We start from the raw sequence: 26,283 nt of genomic DNA, 5'->3' as shown, positions 1-26,283 counted from the left end.
GAAGTAGAAAGAGCAGCTTCTTTACCAACCTCAAGTAAAACTGAATACTCTTGCGCGCAGCAAGACAGGGGCTCTCATTGATAGTGCTGTTTAAATTTGCATAGAAACTGAAACTGTTCAAAACTGCAAACTAATTAAGCACTAAGCAAGAATAACCCGAACAATTCCAAACAGCAATTAGACCGAAACAAATGGCACCAAAAACAAATAAAAGGAAAGAGACGTTGATCCAACAAATCATGAGACGTGAAGTTGAGTGGGGCTCAGCAGTTAACTTTCTTGAGGAACAGTATCAGACCGATGACGTTGACGTTCTTCAGCTCACGTATGACACACTGCTGGAACATAAGGCATGCTTGGACAAGTTATTGGATAGTATCTCCGAGTTTACCCTTACAACTAACGAGAACATCCCACTTGCCGAACGCTCAGGTGAACGCACAACAACATTGCTGAAATGGAAGAAAATTATAAATGGTTTGTCTAAATCAAAGATGAACACAGTTGGTGCTTCAGGAGACAATCCTATTACAAAAACCACAATGTATGCGCCTTCATCGAAATTATATCAAACAGATACACCAGGCACAAAGAAAATGCAGCCCAAAATCACACGGAGGTACAACTTACGCAACAGACATAATTCATCTAACAACTCGAGAGAATCATCATCAGATAGAAGTCTGCGCAACGCAATCTCTATATCACAGCCACAAGATTCATGCCCGACACTGACCGAAAGAAACAATACCAGTTGTTCTGTCTCAAATGAAATCGGACTCAGCATTGATAGATATCAATCACTGAATTTTCGAAATGACACCGACAATTCTTCACCTGACAGTCTTCGAAAAAACGGCAGAGATACAGTTGTGTCGAACAAATCCTGCAAACGTATCATTAGAGAAACTGTAGAAAACACAGCAAACAACAGCATAGGAATTAGTAATCAACGAATAGATTGGGACCGGAACAGTTTACAACAGGGGTCTTCTCGAACATTTGTTGAACAGACCTCCAATAGTGAACCTAAAGATTCAAACGAAGGAAATGAACGACAACCTGAACTTTCCAAGGGAACCCAGAGCAATCAACATAACGAGTGCATTGGAACAAATTGGCATAATCAATTTGCCGAACCATTTCAGTTTGTGAAATCCAGCAAAAAGAATCAGGACCCCCAAACAACATCAATAGTAAATCACTCAGCAATATTTAAAAGCCATCTGCTTCCAGATAAACAACTCAGAAATTCAAAACTGCTCATAGCACAAAAAGGTATTAGCAATTGTCCCTCAGAGGACAGCTGTGACGACAGTGACAGCGATGAAGAGACAAACCAACGAAACGATTCGCGTGCAAAAGTTTCCTCAAAGAACCAAGCATCCAAACTACAAATTATTGGGGGAAGCACAACTCACCAACAATCAACACAACAGGAAAATTGCCCAACAAATTCACGAACTCTTGCTTCGAATAAACAAAAACAAACAAGGGATAGAAACATTTTCTCACCCGAAAATCGGAATCAACCTCGTTGCAATGAGAATACCATGTTAACACAGACAACCTACAGCCGTCCAACAGTATCAGCAGACACATCTGACACGGAAATACAGAGAAGGTCTTGCCGCAACCAGTCTCATGCAATACACGAAATCAGAGAGAACAGTATGGAGAGATACGAAGACAGCTCCAATGTCAGACAACCCACAGTTCACTTCGAATCTGCTACACAACATGAAAATCACACAACCAATTCAACCAACGAACATTTTCGCAATCTGCAATTTACACCAAATCAGAGAAACCCGCACATAAATATCAATTTGCCAAAGACACAACTGAAGACATAAAACGGAGACCCCCTCAAATGGCACGAGTGGTATTGTTATTTCAAATCAACAATACATGATAACGTGCCTCTTTCGGACGCACAGAAAATCACCTATCTCCAAAACGCTCTCACAGATCGCGCAAAGGAAAGCGTTTGTGGATACTCATATAATGGAGAATTTTACCACGATGCAATAACCGAACTCAAGAGAAGATTTGGAAGACCACAAACTGTTATTGCAGCATATCTTGACAAACTGGAACGCTGGCCCAAGCCTTCGACAGACAACCCAGACAGCTTCATTTCATTTGCAGCATTTCTCAGACAATTAGTACAAACTTTTCTTCTTCACGAGTTTACGCCGGACCTACAATCATCCGCCGTTCTCAGAGTAGCCAAAGAAAAACTATCTCCTGCAATGATAATAAAGTGGAACCAAAATGTCATCCGCAAAGAACTTGTTAACCCAAATTTGATTCATTTCAAAGATTGGATAGACAAGTATGCCGAAGCGTGCGAAGATATGCCACGCACTCACAACAGAAATTCATTCTATGAGAGAACACACCAACGTGGAAAATCTGAACAGAGGATCAACGCCAGAAAGAATTGCCCGCTTTGTTCACAAAGCCACAATTTAGGAAAATGTCAAAAATTTTTGAGTGAAAACGTGTACGACAGACAGCAGACAGTGCGACAACTGCACTTATGCCCAAATTGTCTTACCGAACATCCAAAAGGACAATGCAACAGCAAATACAGATGCCAGGTAGACAATTGTAACGGTTTTCATCACTCGACAATACACCGTAACAATTTCAACACAACACAGCCTAGTAACCAAGGACAAAACCAATCAATATCTGAATATCGACACAACGGAGATAACTTGAACAGAAACCAGTTCAATTTCACAAATAACAGTTCTTCGTGGAACAAAAATTTGAGCAGCAGTAACCCCAACTGCAATCACCAAACTAGACAAAATGGTAACAGTGGTTACAACCGGCAACGCAGAAGCCGATACAACAGCAGCAACAACAACAACTACAACAACAACAGCAGCATCAACAGCAACAGTAGCACAAACGGTAACTACAACAATAGTAACAGCTACAACAGACATAACCGGAACTTCTATTACGGGCAATCACATCAAGTGCCCAATACGTCCAATGTTCAACAACAGCAGCCAACATCAGGAAACTTTAATCAACAATATCAGCACTCAACAGACCAAAATTCGCAAAGCTTCTCAGGCAGCAATAACCGACAACAGAACTACACTTGCAGTAATAACCAGCCGAGCAGTTGGATCCGACCACATGTTCAGCTCCAAGCAATACCGGTAACAGTGTTTTCGGAGACGGTCTCCATTGAAACTTACGCTCTCCTTGACAGTGGAAGTGACAATACGCAAATTACCAAGACAATAGCAGATGCTTTAGGAATTCGTGATAGGAAATGTGTTACAATACCCGTAGCATCACTATACCAAGAACACACGATTGAAACAACAGAAATTTTTCTTGGGATTGGAGCCATCGACAGCAGTAGACCTATCATTAACTTACCAGTCTTTGCGACTTCTACCACAGACTTTCAAATGCCGACGGTGCCAATTCAGATGCTCAACAGCGTTTGTAAGGACTTCGGTCATTTAAGCGATATCAATTTTCCTCAAATCAGAGACAACAAAATAGGTATTCTGATAGGAGCCGATGCTTTTACAGCAACAGTTCCACTCAAGTACACAATCGGACCACCGGGAACACCGTACGGAGTTCTCACACAATTAAGATGGACAATAACAGGACCAGTCCCAAACAAGTATAGACAAATTACAGAGAAGAACCAATGCAATCGTAATATAACCTTGTTCAATAGGGTTAAGTCAGAAGAGACAATTTTGGACGAAGACATGCTGCAATTATTTTGGACCTGTGAAGGAACAAGAACAACAAAGGCTTCACCTAATACAGTAAACCAAGAAGACAAGAAAGCCCTACAAATTTTTGAGGATACAGTAAAACATAACGGAGAGAGGTATGAGATTGGACTACCCTGGAAACAAAACATACAATTACCTAACAATTACTTTCTAGCAAAAGCCCATTTACGATCATTGGAAAAGCGCCTCAATGTAGACAAACAGTTAGCCGACATCTACAGCAGCTTAATTCAGAACGATATTGTAAAAGGTTACGTTGAGGAGAGGGACCGCGAACCTTCCCCAACTTGCAGCCAATTATGGTATCTTCCTCATCATCCTGTACAGCACAAACAGAAGAAAAAGATTCGTCGTGTAACAAACACAGCATCTATTTATAAAGGACATTCACTGAATAAAGCGCTTCTAACTGGACCAGATCTTCTCTGCAGTTTAGTTGGACTCCTACTACGCTTTCGACAGTTTGCCATAGCAGTTACCGGAGATATAGAAGCCATGTTTATGCAGATAGCAGTAAGGAAAGAAGGACAATATACAAATACAAGCGACTCATATTTGCTGCAACCTGTTCGCCCTCTTGTGCTATCTATGTACTTAGAAAATGTGCTATCGATAATCACCACTAATCACCTGAAGCCAGTCAATCAGTAACGAATAATTTTTACATGGACGACTTTTTACAGAGTTTCGAGACAACAGACGAAGCAATTGAACAGACAACATGCATCAAAGAAACACTTAAAAAAGAGGATTCAACTTAACGAAATTCTTCAGCAACGATTCGAGTTTTCCTTTAAATGACGACACTGAAGGAGATAAAGCATTAACGCAACGAGTTCTGGGACAGACGTGGGATGTCAAAAACGACACCTTCATATTTAGGAAACCCAATTTAGACATCCAAATTGAACGTTTACAACAAAGAGAACTCTTGTCAACAGCAGCTTCGCTTTTCGACCCCCTGGGGATGATAACGCCATTTGCGATACGAATTCGAAGCCTTCTTCAAGCAGTCATAAAACAAGGCAAGAAATGGGACGAACAAGTACCAGCCGAATTTCATATTGACCTGAAGAAATTGATTAACGAATTCAACAGCATGCCAGATATTACAAGAAAAAGATGCCTTGTAACAGGACCAACGACCAGTCAACAACTTCATGTCTTCACAGATGCATCAAATATAGCAACTTCAGCGGTTATTTATATGAGATCTACAACTACTGAAGGGAATGTCATCGTGAACTATGTCATTAGCAAATCCCGAGTAGCCCCCATAAAGCACACAAGTATACCTAAACTGGAATTAGAGGCAGCCACAATGGGAGCCGAACTAGCTAGTTTTGTAGTCACAGAAATGACATTAAATTTTTCCTCAGTTCACTTCTGGACGGATAGTACTGCAACATTAGGATGGATAAACTCAGACAAACGGCAAAAAGTTTTCGTAGCTAACCGTGTCAACAAAATTTTGGAACATTCTAAAGCAGAGGAATGGAAACATATACCCGGAAAGCTCAACCCTGCCGACCATGGTACCAGAGGTTTGAAACCATCAGAGCTTGAAGAAAAGTGGCTACAAGGACCAAAATTTCTTTTTCAAGACCCTGAAAACTGGAACTTTGATCAAACAAAATTTTTAACAACGACAAATTTAGTATTACCTAAATGTATGGACCCTGTCATAGAACCATCAAAATTTTCAATTTGGAAACGATTGCTCAGAAGGACAACAACCGTGTACAAAGCAACAAACATTTTGCGGAAAAGAGATACCCTAAACAGTCAGAATGAAGCCCAAAATTACCTGATAAAGATTTCAAAACAAAACACTTTTAGAAAAGCAATTATCAGAATGCAAACTGGACAACAACTGGAACGAAGGGATGCAATTCTTCAATTCAATCCATTTTTGGATGGAAATGGAGTTTTGCGTGCCAAAGGAAGGCTGCGCCAATACCTTGGAATCAAAAACACCCCATAATACTAGACATCAAAGACCATGTCACTCAGTTAATTGTTCAAGACGCTCACACTAACAGCTGTCAACACATGGGAACGGAGTTTGTCAGAGCGCACCTACAACAGACATTTTTAATCACTGGACTTCGAAGGTTCCTAAGAAGACTCAGCCAGATATGTTTCATATGCCGCCGATGGAGAGCTCCGAATATTTTACCAACGATGTCTGATCTTCCGCACTTTCGCTTTGCTGATGCCGAAAAACAATACCCATTCATTAATGTAGGATTAGATTACTTTGGACCTTTCTACATTCAGGATAATACTCGCAAGCTTGAAAAACAGTACATCTGCATTTTCACGTGTTTAGTAACCCGTGCAGTGCACTTGGAAGTTTGCGATAGTCTAGACACCGACAGTTTACTTGCAATTAGACGTTTTGTTTCAAGGAGAGGATATCCAGAGATAATAATCTCCGACAACGGAACAAATTTTACAGCATCGAAAAGGGTTATGAATTTGGATAGTATCAGCATTGACAACTCTTATATTGCTCAACAATTATCGCAGCAGAACATAGTTTGGAAGATGAATCCACCACTTGCTCCACACTTCGGAGGTATATGGGAAAGAATAATTCAAACAGCGAAGAGAACTCTTCTCATAATCTTAGGAAGTCAGCAACTGAAAGCAGAGACTTTCCAAACAATTGTGACAGAAACGGAAGGCATCCTAAACTCCCGCCCCATAACTTACGGTTCTTCTGATAACAACGACGAAGAAGCCCTAACACCCAACCACTTCATTCTTCGACGACCACATCTAGCCCTAGCCCCTCTAACATCAAAACTGAAAACTTTCAGGAAGAAAGATTTCAACTATACACAAACGCTTTTGGACCACTTCTGGAAAAGACTTCAAAGAGAGTATACTTCAGACCTAATAAGCAGAGCAAAATGGAGAGAGCAGTCAAAACAACTCAGAGTGGGCGATTTAGTCTGGATTCCGAACGAATTTACCCGAGGTATTTGGCCCCTTGGACGGATAACCAAATGTCAATATGGAGCCGACGAAATACCAAGATCATTTGACATTCACACAGCAACAGGTACACTAACGCGCCCTGCAGTAAAATTGTCACGAGTCATAGATGAAGAAGAAGCGGAAATCACAAGGAGCGCAGCAACAAACCCAACTTGATTTAAAACTATATTAAAATTATCACCAAATTGTTTACTTACTCATCTCCTGGAAACCAATCATTCAACATTCAATAATATTATTAACCCTTTTCTCTCGTTGTGTGGGAGGATTGTCAATTTTGTCAAAAATTCCAATTAGCTTTTAGATGTCAAGCCACCGCGAGATAGCGAATTGCAACTCAGAACAACATCAGAAGCCAAATAGATCAAACCGGTCCATTCCAAATCAAGTAAGCAGCAGCTCACAAGGTTGCCTATCATACAATGCAGCTTACAATGCAAAGAGAAGATCAACAACTTCGAAAGAGATTACAAGTCACAAACTCAATATGTTTTATATTAGTTTTAAATTAGTACCAGAGTATTCAGGTCTAGCCCTAATTTTAAAGCGCGCCCTCCTCTCCTCGCGGAGTGTTGAAGCTCAAGCTTCAATATTTCGCAAGTTTCTTAATTTGACTATTGCATGATTTGATTTCTAACTTTAGCCCATATGTTTCCATGCCAATTTACCGCTGAAACCAAAGTTTGTGAATTTACTATTGTCAAATCGATCTTATAAGCAAGTTGGTCAACACTGCTTCTAAACTGAAGGCTATTGAGCTTAATACTAATGCCAGCTAGCAATCCTCCTATTTAACTTTGATAAACTAATGCACTTTGACTTAATAACCTGTCTATTCGGATTATCCCCTTTCTTTTGATTCTGAAAAACTTGGCCATAATCACTGCATTGCGTACTTCAATGAGTGAAAGAATTTAAAATATACTTAGTTGAAAAACTGAGTGAGGTAAGTCCATGACTTATGTAAAACGAAAACCATGATCGAAAGGTAAAGAGAATTAAAAAAAAACATAGCAGGACATCTTGACCAACAATTCAGAGAACTTTCATCGACTAAATAAAAAAACTAGACGTAGAAATGTCAGAGAATGGGCTCAGAAAAACATTCACAATAAAAACAATAAAAATTGCAAACAAACAGTAAAAATCAAATTGCCGCATGTGAAAAAAAAATCAATAGCAAATTTTCATTTTCTCAATGAACTTTAAAACTAAAGTAAACAAAATTCACACCCCAAAACTACTCGATTTTTTCTCAAATTCCTGTTTCGGCGTTATCAAAATCAGTTTTCCTATTTGACTTCAAAAAATCATGAAAATGTGTGAACTGATCAAAAGACAGCGCCCCATTACAATTCAAATTCTTTGAACTGTGAAAAAAAACATACCAATGGCCCCAAAAGACAAACCAAAGAAATAAATTAAATATGTGAAAAATCCCAAATTGACCAACAGAGCAATTCGACAAAACAAGGCAAGCAGAAAAATAGCATTTTCAAAAATTCAGAAGAACCTATCATATACAGAATCAACTGTAGATACTCTGGTGGAGATGAGAACCAAACTTTCTCAATTAAAAATGTACTTTATAATTGATCGAAGAACCCAGCAGCAAGCTACGGAACTTATCAAGTGACACTTTGCGTTAAAAGAACAAAATGGCATTTTGCACTAAAAAACGACGTAAGTTAAACGTATAGTTAAAATCGTCAGACAATTCTTCAAAATCAGCTATTTTTGCCAATTACTTTAAAAAAGGAAAATTATAAAAGCTACCAGAGAAGTGGCCGGTTATATACGAGAAAAACAGTGTCAAAAAACTAATCAAAACGTAAAGAATTAACCAATATCATGCTAAAGATCCTTAAGTTTTAATCTACAAAGTGAATTCTGTCAAACTAAAATCTTTCCATTAAACTGACTTAAAGCTTTCAGAATTTTTGTCGCCCTCCAAAAACTCTAATTTTAAAAATCAAATCACAAAATATAGCTGGCAGATTGCCCGAAAAGAGCCGCAATAGCTTCGAAGATCTGCAGTCTCAAAAAAAGTAAAAAATAAGACCGACCAAAGAAATTTTTTCTTTTCATTAAGGGCTGCCATGTTAAACTTTGGTTAAGAATCTGTATATTGCTGATTCTACTGGCTGCTATTAAATAACCTTCAATCAGAGTGAAGTTATCAAACTAGAGAACATAACCGACTAAACGTCGGAAGAATTGCTCTTGAAAGATTAGTGGGAGCTCTAATCAATTCAAGCCTGCTCCAGTCGGGGGGGGGGGGGGGGTGGTCTAAATGGGACTGAGAAGTTCAATAGTGGGCTTCAAATAACCACATTAGAGGTTAAGATATACCACTGTTATGATTTAAAGTGAAAAATTGCACCAGTTTCGGCGCATTGTTCATTTGACTTTTAGTATTAAATTGCCGCCAATTGAGTTCAGCTGCAAATAACTCGAAAAGTCAAAACAGTCAAGCAAAAATTTTGCATAAACAAGACACACGTTGACAATAATTGCACTGAACTTCGTTCAAGAGCAATTAAGAAGTCATCTTCAGAGTGAGGAAGTCATTTTTGAGTGATGCAAGTCACGTGTAAACAAAACTTAATCACGTGAATAAACAAAAGAACTCGCTCCACTAAGAACGAAAAATGACGTCACGCACGCAATTCGGTTGAAATTGCATGAACGAATGAACAAAAAGCAGATTTGATGTGACTGTGACATCATATGGTCGTAACAAAAATCTTGATGACGAAATAAAAAAAAACCAAGAGAAGGCCAATAATAGCCTCAGCTATCGCTTTGCGGCTATTAAAAATGAAAAAATTATTAAAATTATTTAAAGGCAGCTAAAATTTAGGTTAAAAAATAATACAAAATTTTGTGTTGTTAAAATTTGACCCCCAAACAATCTTCAAACATTTAGCTGTTTTATTGTCCTCCAAAGCAAAAACATCTTAAATAACATGAAAAATCTCAGCATTAGCTCATATATGCACAAATTATTCAAAATTTGCTAAATTAGGGTTGTTATTATCCCCCAAAATTTTTTGTGTGTTGTTATAATCAATCAATAAAACCATCCCCAATTCTTTCATTGGCCTCCGAAAGTGAAGGCAACTAAAAAAAATTAGCGAAAAATACCTTGATTCTGGTGTTAAATAACCAACAAACATAAACCAATATATTATCATTAAAGAACATTTCTTAGAACAAAATAGCCCTCTAAACTATCAACGGCATTCAAAATAACCAGTTTAACGCAATTGACAAATACAAGGAAAAATTGCGTCAATCTGGGCTCAAAAATTTTGAAAACTGACAATTTCAACTTGAATTTAGGTTTTCCCAGCAATTTTAAAACACTTAGCTGTTCAAAGACAACTGAAACCAGCTTAATAGCAACTTAATGCCCACTGAGCTTTACCTGTTTGTCTCAAGTGAACAAAGAACTCAGTGCAATAAGAGTCGTCACGCACAAAATGACGTCACGCACGCAATACAGATGAAATTGTATGAACGATTGAACAAAAAGTCACAAAAATCTTGACAAAAAAAACAAGAGAAGGCCAATAATAGCCTCAGCAATCGCTTTGCGGCTATTAACAAGAGAAAAAAACTGGAAGAACTGATAGAGCATCTGATAAAAAATATTTTAAGTTGCTACTCCAAAAAGTAGCGGCTGTAGACCTTCGCTAACAAAATTCATTAAGGGGGCTTCAAATGACGTCATCAGGGGTTATTATCAACAAATATAGCTAGCTATAAAATTTAAAGTGAAAAATACATCAATTTTGGCTCTTTTCATTTCACTTTTAGTAATAAACTGCCGCCACTTGAGTTCATCTACCGACACTTCTGAATAAGACAGAAATTTAGATCGGGCAAAACAAAAAGTCAAGGACGTAAAAGTCACTCGAAAAGTCAAAAACGATCAAGTAAAAGTTTTGCATAAAAAGACCAATACCTTTACAATAATAACTGCATTCGAAAGTAATTAATAATTGAGCTACAAATGATAAGAGCATATAATTTAAAGTTAAAGAACAAATTGTTTGTAAAAATGATGGAAGGAGGCTGAAAACCGGAGAACCATATCAAATTCAGGAAACATCACATTCCGAAAACCTAATTGGCAGTGGCTCTTACGTGTTCTTTTCTTTGCACAAAAATGGACACCGTTAGTCAAAAATGGCAGAATTTGCACCAAATTATGAATTTTTTGTTAAATTACCGATAAAACTAGGCAAGAATCAAAAAGTTGTTTCTGACCAAACAACTTTTAACAACTGTAATGACTGCTATGAATAAGATACTAGATTGATCAAAAACTTACAACTATTGAGGCAAAAACGCGGAATACAAAAAACGAAAGTAAAATTAAACAAAAACGCTGAAATTCATTAATACTTCGGAAAACTGAAAACCGTGAAAATTCCCCGAGGACGACAAATATCAAAAAGTCCTCTAACATATTCTGCGCTTGATAGGCTTTCTAGTGATAACACACACTTTTCACGTTCTACAATTTTCTAGAAACCAACACAATTGAATCAACTAAGTTAAAACCCAGTTGAGTGTCGGGTTGCTCCCCCAATGAGTGCGGTCGAACCAAAACTAGATCAACCGCAGACATTGAAACCGGGATACATCAGATTGCCACAAAATTTCATGCGGAGTTAAAACACAACAATGAGCGGCAATAGCCCGCAAATTGCCAGAAAATAGCCGCCATTGAACTGCTTGACGCATACAGGGATTGAAACAGTAAAAGAACATATATATATATATATATATATATATATATATATACATATATATATATGTATAAATATTATATATATATATGTATATATATATATATATATATATATATATATATATACATATATATATATATATATACATATATATATATATATACATATATATATATATATATATATATATGTATGTATATATTATATATATTAAATAAATATATATATATATATATATATACATATATATATATATTCACAGAGTTTTTCTAGGTGTCAAAAAGTCATCTAAATTGGTGTGCAGTTTCAGTTAGATTCTAAAATTCAATTCTTCTTTAAGTCAGAAGTCAAAAGTGAAAGTCGTGACTTATTTTAAACCAAAAACGTAATCGAAACGTAAAGCGAATTAAAACATAGCAGGAAAATCCTTAAATACAATCCACATAATTGAATTAGCTTAGGACCTGACTATTCGCATTTTTGAAGAAGCATCAAACTAAGACAAACGTCAAAGCCCATGACCCTATATGCGCCAACCCTATATTCAAAAAATCTAAAAACATTTGAAAAATTTGATTTCCTGTTTTAAGAATCACCAAACATAACCGACTAACGTCGGACGACTTGCTCTCAAACGACCGTTGAGCTGTTGGCTTCGTCTGTAGCTAGCCACGGTTTAGTGAGATTAGCTTTAGCTTTATTGAAGGGGGCGTGAGGTGAGCGCAGCGGGGGGCAACATTGTGTGTAGGGGGTGGGGGCAGCAGTGGGGGGGGGGGGGGGTGGGGTCGGGGTATGCAACGGTGAAAAGGAAAGTTTTTGGCTGCATGGCCCTCTTACGGCCTGAACGATGTGCATGGGTGGGCATTGGGGGGGGGGGGGTGAAGTGAAAGGGGGGCTGATGGGAGGGGAGTGCTGTGGGGGGGGGGGGGGGCGTCAACCTGTTAGCACAGCCGTTCACACCATACGTATAAGTCTCCAAAAATGTGAGTCGCATAAACGGAGACTAGTGCGCTGATAGGCTCTAAGAGCACTCAATGCCCGCTGGGCGCTTCCTGTTTATCCCATTTTTGAGGGCGAAAAGTCAAATGGGTCAGAACGAAAATCGGCCGAGCGAAAAATCGCACAAAAAAGACCGACACGACTAATATAATTGCTACAAACTTCATTTGAGAGCAAGTAAAAATAACAAACCCTTATAAAAAATAATTACTCTACGCATCTTCAGAATGAGTGTAAATTACAAAAACTTGTGGGAATCAATGACAGACAAAGCAAAAGGATGCACAAAATACAGAAACTTGCGAACATCAGATCTTGAAAGTCATCTGATTAAAGAAAGTCATCAAATTAAAGAAACTTTAGAAGTCATATAATACCTTTTAACAGTTCTAATGGCAGAACTACAATTCAGGGAACGATTCGGTTAAACACTTATACATTTCGAAATAAAACGTTTTCTCAGTCAATGAGAACGTTTGCTAGAAATCAGTGTTAAAAACTTGGCCACATTACAAACCATAAAGAACTTATTTTTCAGAATAAGCAGTAAGATCAAATGAAAAATAGCAACATACAAAAATCAACTTATTTTTTGAAAAGAAAGAGTCAAAAATATGAAAAGAGAACACTATGAATTGAAGCAACTAGATAGAGTCACTTAATCCTCATTAGCAAAGCAACCAGCGAAACCTGTCATCAATGAGACTGAAGGATAAGACAACAAAAAACAGCCAATTCCAGCAAAAACTAAAGAACGCGCTAATACTTTTGGAAACAAAAAATTTAAAGTCACAGAAAGCAATAGCTACAGACTAAAACAATTAATTCGTTTAACTTAATCCTCACAAGCAACCAATGAGAACCAAAGATATTAAGTGATGAGACATCAATAAGTAAAACAAATACTAGCAAAACTCAAACATACCCGGCTGATTGCCGGAAAATAGCCGCCGTTGATTCCAATAAGCATGATTGGGATTGAAAGAATAGAAGATATTGAAAAAAAAAAGATTTTTGTACAAAAACATTTTTTAAGTCCGATTTATTTTGATGTCATTTCGTAGTTGAACATAACGTACTTCTGTTTCTTAGAGAGAGGCTACAGTGGCTACTATCAATACCAATAAGCATTAGAGATGGTAACTAAGACTTATAGGGACGACGTTTAAATAGCGGGCATCTAAAATTGGGCTTTATGGGTTTATCCCGTTTCTACTTCTGACTTCAATTTTAATACTGACTCTGTTCATTTTGAATTGCTTTGCTGAGCAACTGATGTTCAAAATCACTTTTAGCAGAATGAGAGAAGAGAGAAACTAGCCTAGAGAAGTCAAAAAGATATCACGCAAAATGTTGAAAAAGCGGCAAAATGAGGTAAAGCGAAACATTTTTTATTCGACGAAGTAAAAAAACATAGCAGATCAAGTCCTGACGTACAATTCAAAGAATTTTCATTGACTAAACAGAAAACTAGACCTAGAACGGACTATGAATGGATAGGAAAAATCATTTAGAAAAAAATCCTATCCAAAAAATCGAAAAAACAGTAAAAATCAAAGTGAAATTGCCGCATGTGAACAAAAAATCACTACCGATAAAGCGAATTTTTGTTCAAACACCATATTCTCACTCTACTTTAAAATTAGAGCGAAAAAGTTTCACGCCGCAAAACCACTCGCTTTTTCGCTCCATTTCCTGTTTCGGCGTGGCCAAAATCACTACTCCAATTTGACTTCAAAAATCATGAAAATGTATGAACAGATCTTTAAAAAAAGACAGCGCCGCAATACAATTCAAATTCTTTGAATTGTAAAAATAGGAGCGCTATAATAGCCGGCTGAGAGGATGAGGGCGGCTATTAAAAATTAATTAACATTTTTGAAAACGAACAGCGTATAAGTAATAGAAAAGAAAGCTATTGCTAAGAGTTAGAACCATTAATTCGGTTGAATGGAGCATCCTTAGCAAGAAGAGAAATTTCATTAACAAGACAAAGAGCTAACACTACAAAGTGAACAATAAAAACTGACAAAACTGCATACGTTCGATAGTATATTAGGTTCATTTATGTCCCATTATCATCCGATCAGACCTGTCATTAATGGTACATCAGTGATAAGTCAACAAATATAAAAGGGCAACAATCAATTATTCAGTAATATTTTATGACAATAAATGGTGTCAAAGTCATAAAAAGCATTAGTTGCCCGCTGATTCAACCAAGCAAAAGTAAACTGATCGTAAAAAAGACCACACCAAAACAATAGCAGTATTTCGAATTGAAAACTAAAGCGCCTAAATAATACCATTGAGAAACTGAAGGCGGCTGTTATTCAATCATAATCGATTAACATCGCGCCAAATGCTCTCAAAATGTGGATGAGGAAGGGGAGTAGGGGGAGGAGGAGGAATGGGACGAGGAGGAATGGGAGGGAGAAGAGTAATGGAAGGAGGAGGATGAGGACGAGGTGGTAAACCCTGGTGGTCTCCGGAGTGCGATGAAGCCCACAAGGCACTTGTGCAGGCGAAGAAGAAAAGGGAGCCAACCCTGGAGTTCAGGGTTGTTACAAGGAGCTTACTAATGCCCAGAAGACCTTGGATGACACACACCATTTGCCGGGCTAACCGTAAATGCTGGCAAGACTACATCGAATTCCTTAACCAGAGAACGCCGAAGAGTCGAATTTGGAACACAATAAGAGGAATGGACGGGAGAGCCAAGCAGAGACTATCAGACAAGCCTATAGTCACACCACAGAAAATTGAGACAACCCAAAGCAAAAACAGACCTAGCATGTCAAGTATATGCCGAGGTCAGTCGAGTGAACATTAAGAGGAGTGACGAGGAGGCATACCGGGCGACGAGACAAGCGATAGGTTCTTCGATGGTTTGGTCCCTGCCAGCGGGGAAGAGCGCGGAGCACAATGTGCGAGCAAAAACCGAGCCACATGGGGGAAGGATGGGGTCCGGCAGTATGTTTAGCCTAGGCTATACTGCCGGACAGTCTTTCAACCACAACAACACCTGGGGAGTAGCCGACCCCATGTGCAACTCAAAGGCGATCAAACCCTTTACTAGGGACGACAGAGTGGTGATGCTACTAGCGAAGAAAAGGTTGCTGCATGACGTGGAAAGCAATCCAGGTCCACAAAAGTTCCTCTGCACAGAGTGCAAACAGCCTATAAAGAGATCACAGTGGTCGGTCAAATGCAACGGATGTCGACAATGGATCCATTGGGACTGTACGGACTTGGGTCAGCACGGAAGATGGAATATGCACTTCAGAGGCAAATGCTGCGAGCCTCCACCTCCTAGAGCCGCGGAAGCAGATACCCCGACGTACCCAATAGAGGGTCAACAGGGGGAAAGCAATCCAGGGCCACAAAAGTTCCTCTGCACAGAGTGCAAACAGCCCATAAAGAGATCACAGTGGTCGGTCAAATGCAACGGATGTCGACAATGGATCCATTGGGACTGTACGGACTTGGGTCAGCACGGAAGATGGAATCGGCACTTCAGAGGCAAATGCTGCGAGCCTCCACCTCCTAGAGCCGCGGAAGCAGATACCCCGACGTACCCAATAGAGGGTCAACAGGGGGAAGAGGCAATCCCGACGTACCCAACAGAGGGTCGACAGGGAAGGATTGTGACTGCTGAAGCGAAGAAAGGGAGACGGAAGCAGAAAAACGCTAGAAGAAGGAGGAGACAGGTGAAGAGAGATCGGAAATGGCAAGAATATGCCGAACGCATTGGCCGGGAAAAGGTCACACCCATATGGACCTGGAATGTGCAACGAGCCAGGGCGAGTTTCCCGAGAAAGAACCGCTTCATGGAGATTCTTAAAGTCATTGCGGAAAACAACGTGGAAGTAGTAATGCTCTCCGAAATGCTCGAGCAAGATCCGGGCATAAAATGGGTGAAATCAAGAGAATTGTACGGAGTTCTTGTGCACGGCAAGAGAAGCGGAGTCTTCCTCAAAGGCGAGTGGGCTGTGAAGTGGAAGCAACAAGGTTGCAAGAAAACCCTCGGCGACAGGAACACGGCTGTGGACGTTGATGGAAATCGCTTCGTCTCAACATACAAGCCGTTGTGGAATGGGGACTCTGACGAACTCCTAGATTACAAAGAGGAACTCCAAGCCATGCTACACTGGAAGGGAAAGATCATTGTCGGAGGAGACTTTAATTCCAGTGTAGGAAACACCGAGAAGAGGGGAGTCAGTAATGCTGCTGGCGCTTTTGGGCTAGGAACTACAAACACAGCCGGCGTTGATTTGATTGACTGGTGCAATGAATTTGACTTGTGTTGGACTAGCTCCTTCTTCCGGCAAGCAAAACCAGGAACTTGGCGACAACCGAGAACTGGTAGATGGCACGAAATTGACGGGTTCCTTGTGAGACAAGAAGACCGCTCCAGATGGGTCCGGAAGATAAAGACAATCCAAATGAGACATCGACTGTCGGACCACGACCCGAAGTACATGCTGGCAAAACTAACGTTTTCAAAGAAGAGAGAGCCAAATAATAGCAAACCCAAATGCAACATCAACTGGGATAAGCTAAAAATTCCAGAGGTTGCGATCAAGTTTAGGGAAGGAGTCGACAAAGCGGTGGAGAATTCCGCTCAAACACTGAACTGGATGCAACTAATGAAAACGTTTAGAGAAGCTGGAGCAGAACACTGTGGGAAGAAGAAAGCGCATCTAAACCCGTGGCTAGACACACATCAAGATGAAATGGAAGCCTTCCAGAGAGAGCTGTCGGGTCTCACAGAGAGAATCAAGACCACGAACTCTGATGGAAGAGAACTAGCACGGGAACAACGACGCGACCTCAGGAAAAAGATCAAATATGCGAAAACGTTTTGGGAAGAGGAATGGTGGTTGGAGGTTGTGGAAGAGGCCAAGAAAGCGGAAGTAAAGGGGGATGTCCGCGCTCTGTACAAGACCCTAAGAAGAATTGGGGTGAAGGACTCTAGCAGCATTGAAGAGGAGTACTTCACACCGGAGGAATTCAGGACGCACTTCATGAAAGTGTCAGAGGACCGCTTCGAGAGACCTGTCAACGAAATCTTAAAGACAGCCGAGACAACATCCGAAAGAACAGCGAATGGTGATGCTGACATTTTAGACAAGGAGATCAGCTGGACAGAGTTCGAGAGAGAACTAACGAAGATCAAAGATGGAGCTCCTGGAGTGGAGAACGTTCGGGTAAGCGCACTCAAATGCGCCAGCCCAGAAGTGAGAACACTTATCTACCAATGCATCCTCGAGCTGTTGGAGAAGCCCGCGAATGAGTGGCCAAACGAAGTGAAAGAAGGCTGGGTAATACCACTGCACAAGAAAGGGGCTAGGAATGATCTCAATAATTACCGGGGTGTCTGTCTACTCCCCCTAGCCAGCCGCATTATAGCCAGAATTATGGCTTCGAGACTCAGGAACTGGTCTGAGAAAATAGGGGTTCTTGGAGAAAACCAGAACGGGTTCAGAAGCGGCAGGTCAACGGCAGATACCACCCAAATTGCCATTAGAGTTGAAGAAGAAACCCGGAGAGTGCTGGGAAGAGAAGAGTGCGAAAAAAGACCGGGAGCTGTGCTTTTAGACATCACGAAAGCCTATCCCAGAGTCAATAAACCGTTGCTGCGGACAATACTAAAACGGCTGGGAATGTCAGAAGCAACTTTGACGATACTGAAAAACCTCCACGAGGAAACAGTCTATCGAGTGAAAGGAAGGGAAGAACTAAGCCAGGAATGGACCCCGCAACGGGGACTAAGAGAAGGATGTGCGACCTCGCCTATCCTCTTTAACATCTACCATGCAGAATCAACGCGCTTAGCCCAAAGTCGGCGACAAACAGCAGCGGAACTCGCTGGCAAAGAGTGCGGACTGAAGTGGTCCTGGAGTGGCAGAGACAGTCTACCCCCACTCAGCACGTCGCGCGCACTAAGGAGCGCAGACCGAGAACTCTTCACTATCACCGATAGTCTCTTTGCCGACGACTCAACCCTAATCGAGTGGACGGACGAACTGATGACAGGAAAGGAGGAGGTTAAGGCCGCTATGTCCGAGTTCGAAGAGAGATGTCATGACGGTAAAGAGGAGTTCGTTGAGTTTGGAACTGAAACTACTGACAAAACACGAATGCTGGGAACCAGGATCGGGAAGAAGCAGGACCTGGCAGCCAGAATCAACAGAGGAAACGCAACCTGGAACAAAGTTCGGAAATGGTTCTGGAAGTCGAATTTGAGCAAAAGAACCAGAGCCGTAATCGTTCAGGCAACTGTGGAAGCCACCCTCCTGTTCGACTGCACAGTCCATTCATGGAATAAATCCGAAATCAGGAAGTTGCAGAGCGTAGCGGATAAAGCGTACAGATGGATCTGGAACGAAGGGAGAGGTTTAAGCAAAATCAGAATGCAGAAAGAAGGAGTTAACGCGTTCGGAATTCGCAAGAAGTTGCAAATTGCCTCCCTCAGGTGTAAAATAGAAACGAGATCCCTACAGAGGATAGGACACATCCTCAGGATGCCTGACGCGAGAACCGTCAAGAGAGCAGTCCTGGGGCAGTGGGATCACCGAGGAGCTGGGAAGGGCAAGCTGCGAGGCGGAACCATCTCAGACTGGAGGCGTTTACTGGGTGAGGCGAACATTGACTGGACGAATGTAGGGAACCTGGCTAAAGACCGGAAAGTATGGAAGTCAATCGTCCAAGCCCGCAGAACCTTTCTGGAAAGCTGGGAAGAAAAAATGTGCCAGTGGAAAAGAGACACATCCGCACCGAACAGATCGCAGAGAAAGAAGAGAGAAACGGGCCCAAGGCTTTGCAGGTGGGAAGGATGCAGCACTCAGTGCAGAACGAAAACCGGGCTGGCACAGCACGAACGAGCGCACGAAAAGAAGACAGCGAGACTCAGCTGTAGCCAATGCCAAAGGGTTTTTGCGCGACAATGCAACCTCACAAACCATGCTAAGATCTGCAAAGGAACGAGCATGAACGAGTGTCTCTGTGGTAGGACAATCTCGGAAGGAAATATGACAAGACACATAAGAGAGAGCTGCCCCCTGAGGGAACACAAGATAAAGCCAAAGAGGCTAAACAGCCTCAGGGTAGCGTGCCCCGAGTGTGGCTCGCTGATAACTAGCAGTAACCTCTCCCGCCACAGGAAAAACCTACATGGATTGTAGGATAAGCCGTTGTTCATTTCACAGAAGAGAAGGGGGCGTGAATGTACCCAATAGAGGGTCAACCCATTGCTGTTTTTCAGAAAAGTCATGAATCGACCGAATCGGTCCAACATCGCTGGCCGAAGGAGACATGTGCGGTTCAATCTGACGGAGACGAGGAAAGAGAGACTAACGAGGTCCCTCGTGAACAAGGGCACGCTCATTGACTATGCACGAAACCCGTTTCGAACAATTGTCAGAACGGCATTACAACCGCAGTACACCATGGCGGTGCTAGGCGATTCTATCGCCTATGGAATGTTCATTCGTGACGCTGTTGTGATCAGCTGCCCGGGGGCAACCCTCTCGAGAATGGCCGTGCCAGAGATACGAGAGTATATCAAAAGCTGCGGCGTCAAAAGGCTAGCAATACTAGGCGGAACGAATGATCTTGTTGCAAGGGACGGGACCGTCACTCCAGTGGAGCCGATCCTAGAGAGATTGAAAAGGCTCATCGCGGCCTTCAAAGACGAGGGGATTAGAGTAGCCGTGTTGCAGGTTCCTGGTCGAAGAAGATACAAGACCGAAATCAAGATGCTCAACAAGGCCCTAAAATCGTGTGCCAAGAAGAACGGCGCTGTCTTCCAAGAGTACACAAAATTCACATACGTAGGCGTGTGCGGAGACGGAATACATCCTTCACCGGCGCACCTCCAAGACCTCACAAAGGAAATTTTCCGGGGCCTGGAGAAACTCTGCTGACGTACCCAATAGAGGGTCAACAATCAGAGTCTCCACAACCCAACAACAACCCAACACCCACCCCCATATGCAAACACAACGACAACCAAGCAGCAGCCAATTTTACAACCACGTAGCAACCAATCTATCTAAACAACCAAGTATCCCTATATATCTGTCGAACCTAGCAAAGCATCCAGACCCCCTGTGGGGTGTAACGGAAGAGAGAGAGAGAGAGACAAGCGATAGCGAAGACTCAAGAGCTAGAAGTCAACGAGCCTATCTCTATCTTCGAGGTGAAGGAGTGTCTTAATGATATGAAGCCCAAGTCAGCCGGAAGAGACGAGATACATCCCTACTTCCTTAAAACCTAGGGGATAAAGGGAGAGAGACCATCCTACAACTACTCAACAGGAGCTGGCTAGAGTCCAGAGTACCACACTCCTGGAAAGCAGCGGTGATCGTCCCTATATTGAAGCGGGGGCCATTGAATGCAGGTGACTAAAACAATGGACACAAACAAACCGAGGCATCCCTAGAGAACAGGCAGGTTTCCAAGCGAACAGAACCCAAGACGTGCTTGCGAACATATGCCAAACTGCCATTGACGAGTTACAGGAGAAACGAAGAACTATTGTCATCGTGGTCGACCTCATGGCTGCGTTCGACAAGATTTGGCGGTCAGGGCTTCTTAGAGACCTGGCGAACCACGGCATGACCGGAAGGATGCTGAGATGGCTCAGAAACTGATTGGCGGACAGATCTGCGTGCGTGCAATGGAACAATGTGTTTGGTCAGAGCAGGAAATTCGCACAAGGAGTCCTACAAGGCAGCCCTCTGTCCCTCTTGCTATACTGCAGAGCTACAGCCATCCTCCCGCGAGCGATAACGGCAGCCTGCCCTGAAGTACTGGTCAACAAATTTGCGGACGATTTGAAACTTCAGATCTCGGACACCAAACCCCGAGGCTGCAGCACAAAGAATCCAGCGAGGTTTGGACGCGCTTGGATCTTGGGCAGAACAGAAGTATTTCACTTTTAGCCTAGAGGAGACAGATACCCAGTCTCACCATCCTAGGAGTGACAATAGATTCCCAGCTGAGATTCAGGGAACATGCAAAGGAAGCAAAGAAAAAGCTGAGTAGCCAAAACAACATCAAAGAGCTTTCAGGAAAGAACTGGGGACTACGAGAAGCTGACCTCAGGAGGTTATACAAGACGAACGTCCGTCCCGGGGGAACCTACGCTATGGAGTTGTGCGGTCCAATCGCCTCAGAAACCCAGTTCAAATGTTTAGAGACAACTAACAATACTGCAGCCAGAATAATAAAAGGACTTCCTCGAGGTAGCCTAACTCCGCAAACGTTCGCAGAATCACAACTAACAACATTACAACAAGAATGTGAAGATGGAGCAGCAAAGCTCTACGAGCACAGTCTGAACAGGGACAGAAACCATACTCTACACCAATTAGCATCCAAAGCTTCCAGACCCAGACTCAAATCGCGCGAAGGAAATTTCAGAGGAGATCGGATAAGCACGGCAAAGAAAAGGATGGCACCCGTACAGTCAAGACAAAACGTATCAGAGCACATCAACTTGACCAGAGAAGACAACAAGCTTCACAGATACCCAGAAGTTAGCAAGGACTTCTGGCACTACACCCCATCACAGGGAGGATACCCACTGCCCGTAAACTCCGATCCATCCCGAGAATCTCAAGTCAAGTTAAACCAGCTGAGAGTAAACAGTGCAACCTGGCTACAGCACACGAAACAGTTCGGAAGATCGGACTCATCGATTTTTGGGAATTGCACGACCCAATCCGACGAGGACGCGAACCCCTTCCTTCCTCAGTGCCTGAAATTGGCCTCAGAAAGACAACAGACCATTGGGGGTAGACAGACACCAGACATCCTCCAATCAAACCCTGATGACGTAAAACTTCACATCTTTGAGCCTTCCGAGTGAAGAGGCTCACATACAACAACAACAACAGGAGGACGATGAGGATGAGGAGGAGGGACGGGGGTCCATATCCCCGCATGAATGATGGCTTCGATGACCGCAAACTTAGCTATTAGTAAGTTGTAAGGCTTTAATAGTGCTGCTCAGCCATTAAATGCCATCCGGACTTGACTTGTTTATCCCGTTTGTGACGATGAAAAGTTAAACGCGTCAGAAAAATTGCTCTAACAACTGCCAGAAAATAGCTGCAACAGCTTCGTAGATCTGCGGTCTCAAAGGATAGAAACAAGAAACAGACAGACAAAGAAACCGACCAAAGAGAAACTTTAAAAGTTGAGGTGTTATATTTTGATTAAAAATCTGTTGAACTTATCGCTCTCAAATAACCTTCTATTAGAGCGACAAGCACTCTAAACACTTGATAGACTGTTCAACTCGGCTTTTTTTGCATTCTTTCATAAAATTTCAACTGTTGCGTGACGTTATTTTTTGAGAGTTTTTCATTCGCCTCATTAAGTTTTTGGTCGCACTTGACTTACTTCACTCAAAAACGACTTTGTCACTGAGTTTGACTTTTTTCTTCAATTCAAAGAGATAAAGTCACTTGACTTTATCTCTTTGACTTGAAGAAAAAAGTCAAACTCAGAGTGACGAAGTCCTTTTTGAGTGAAGTAAGTCAAGTGCGACCAAAAACTCAATGAGGCGAATGAAAAACTCTCTCCAAAAATAACGTCACCCAATCAACTCAGCAAAAAAAGCAGAGTTGAACTGTTTATCAAAATATATGGTCTTAAGAACAGATAAAAAAATTAGTAGTGAACTTATAAGTGATCTCAAATAACCTATTTGAGTGACAAGCACTCACTTGACTTTATCTCTTTGAATTGAACTAAAGAAAAGTCAAACTCAGAGTGACGAAGTCGTTTTTGAGTAAGGTAAGTCAATTGCGAGCAAAAAATTAATGAGGCTAATGAACAAAAACTCTCCCCAGCAGATGTTAAAATAACGTCACACACGCAACTCAGTTGAAACCGTTGAATTCCGTTTGCAACTCGATGCGTGGAAACTTCACACAGATCCATACTTGCAGCTAAAAGCACTGCCTTTTGCCAAAAAATCATCTGGTAACGTTAAAAAATGGCCAAATTCTTTGGATGGCCTCAAAAAACTGATAAGGCTAACAAAATGTCAAAAAATAACTCATTATACTAGTCTTAAAAAAGAAGAACCAAGAAAACAAATGTCACATCAAGAAAACAATTGTCACAAAACAAAAATCATAGCAGTTTTGAGAAAAGATACATTTCTCTCTTGATGGAGATGTCAAAGACAAAATGATTTCTTAACTAAAAATAAGTAATTGCTCATTTTAACTTGAAACGCATTTTTAGGCTCTCAAAAACACGGTGGTATTAATTTCAGTGGGCTCCGTATTAACACAGCATCGACTTAAAATCAAACCCACTAATGTCGGAAGAATTGCTCTCGAAAGACAGGCGGTTGGGAAAACATTTGACCGCACCGGAATTCGAACCACTGACCTTCCGCTCCATAACCATATGCACTGCTCATTCGGGTATCAGGCCCTTATAATTCCTTCGCTGCAATCAATTTCATGTTAGCAAAAAGCTTTAGTGAGAACAATAGAGATCACTCAAAAATGAGGAGCGAATGCTAGAAAAAGTAACATGAGAAGTCAAAAGATGTTCTAGAAGAAAAGCGCAAAATGGTCAAGCGACAAGTTTCACAAAAAAACCAACACGTTTACATGAATGGCTATTAATTTCGTTCAAGAGCAAATAAAAATAATTCTATAAAAACCGAATTACAAAAAAATTGGGCCCACTGAGCTATAAACGCATATGCATAAGCCATTCTGTCAAAAACTTTTTTCAAAGTCGAAAAGTTATCCACTTCAAGCGGTGTATGATCAAAGCACTTCTCTCACTCAGAAAAAAAAATTAGTTCACACGGCAATTTTACTCATTTTACATTTTCGGACAAAACGCCGTCTGAACAAATAGTACCTCCGGCAAAAAAAAACTTCCCGCAAAAAAACCAATACTCTTCGAGTGTAAAAAATACAAAAAAGGCCAATAATAGCCTCAGCTAACGTTTTGCGTCTATTAAAAAGCTGATATATTTTCTACAAACTTTGTTTGAGAGCAATCAAACGTAGCCCTGGCTATTGCTACACAGGAATGGGAGGAGGAGGAAGATCAAAAGGAGGACGAGGAGGAGGACGATGAGGGACGGGGGTCCATATCGCCGGATGGATGAGGTCTTCGATGACCGCAAACGTAGCGATTACTAAGGTGTAACGCTTTAAGAGTGCAGCTTAACCATTTTATGTCATCCGGACTTTACTTGTACATCCTGTTTTTGACGATGAAAACTTGCTGTAACAACTGCCAGAAAAAAGCGGCAAAAGCTTCGTAGATCTGCGGTCTCAAAAAAGAAACAAGAAACAGACAGACAAAAAGAAACAGACCAAAAAAGGAACTGTTAGATGTTGAGGTGTTATATTCTGATTTGAAATATGTTGAACTTTTTAGTGCTCTTAAATAACCTTCTAATAGAGTGACAAGCAATCACTTGACTTTATCTCTTGGAATTGAAGTAAGGAAAAGTCAAACAGAGTGACGAAGTCGTTTTTGAGTAAAGTAATTCAATTGCGAACAAAAAATTGATGAGGCGTATGAAAAAAAACTCCCCAATAAAGGTGTAAAATAACGTCACACACGCAACTCAGTTGAAACCGACGAATTCCGTTGGCAACTCGATGCGTGGAAACTTCACACAGAACCATACTTACAGCTAAAAGCACTGCATTTTGCCATAAAATCATTTGGTAAAGTTAAAAATGGCCAAAATTCTTTGGATGGCCTCAAAAAAACTGACAAAGCTTAAAAAATGTCAAAAAATAACTCATTATATTAGTCTTATAAAAGTAGAACCAAGAAAACAAATGTCACATCAAGAAAACACAATTGTCACAAAACAAAAATCAGCAATTTTGAGAAAAGATGTATATTTTGATGAAGATGTCATAGACAAGATGAGTTCTTAAAGTAATTGCTCATTATAACTTGAAACGCTATTTTAGGCTCTCAAAAACACGTTGGTATCTATTTCAGTGGGCTATATATTAACAATTTAAAAAACAAACCGACTAATGTCGGAAGAATTGCTCTCGAACGACAGGCGGTTGGAAAAACATTTGACAGCACCGGGCTTCGAACCATATGTTTATGGGTTCCGCTCTATAACCATATGCACTGCCCACTCGGCTATCACGCCCTTATATTTGCTTCGCTACAATCGATTTTATATTAGCAAAAAACTTTAGTGAGAACAATAGAGATCACTCAAAAATGAAGAACGAAAGCTAGAAAAAGTCACTTGAGAAGTCAAAGAATGTTCTAGAAGAAAAGCGCAAAATGGTCAAGCAAAAAATTTCATTAAAAAAGACCAACAAGTTTACAATAATTGCTATTAACTTCGTTCAAGAGCAATTAAAAATATTGCTATAAAAACCAAATTACAAAAAAAAATTGGGCCCATTGAGCTATAAACGTATATCCATAAGCCATTCTGTCAAAAACTCTTCTCAAAGTCAAAAATTTATCCACTAAATGCAGTGTATGATCAGAGCACTTCTCTCGCGCAGAAAAAAAATCAGTTCACGCGGCAATTTTACTCATTTTACATTTTCGGTCAAAACGCCGTCTGAACAAATAGTACTTCCGCTAAAAAAACCTCAAAAAAATTAATACTACTTCGAGTGTAAAAAATCCAACAGAAAGCCAATAATAGCCTCAGCTATCGCTTTGCGTCTATTAAAGGGACTAAT

The 26,283-nt window shown here is 40.9% G+C and overlaps 1 protein-coding gene across 4 annotated transcripts in view; it reads right to left on the bottom strand.

Annotated features, from left to right (window-relative positions):
* The window catches only part of LOC142339231 (uncharacterized), a 41,326-nt gene that overhangs the window by 5,445 nt on the left and 9,598 nt on the right, over positions 1-26,283 (bottom strand). The gene's annotated exons all lie outside the window — the stretch shown is intronic.

This window comes from Convolutriloba macropyga, chromosome 5 (assembly GCF_964194025.1).
Source record: "Convolutriloba macropyga chromosome 5, txConMacr16.3, whole genome shotgun sequence".
NCBI classification, from domain to species: Eukaryota; Metazoa; Xenacoelomorpha; order Acoela; family Convolutidae; genus Convolutriloba; species Convolutriloba macropyga.
Note: the sequence above shows the minus strand (reverse complement) of the source record. Positions and strands in the feature narration are given on the sequence as shown.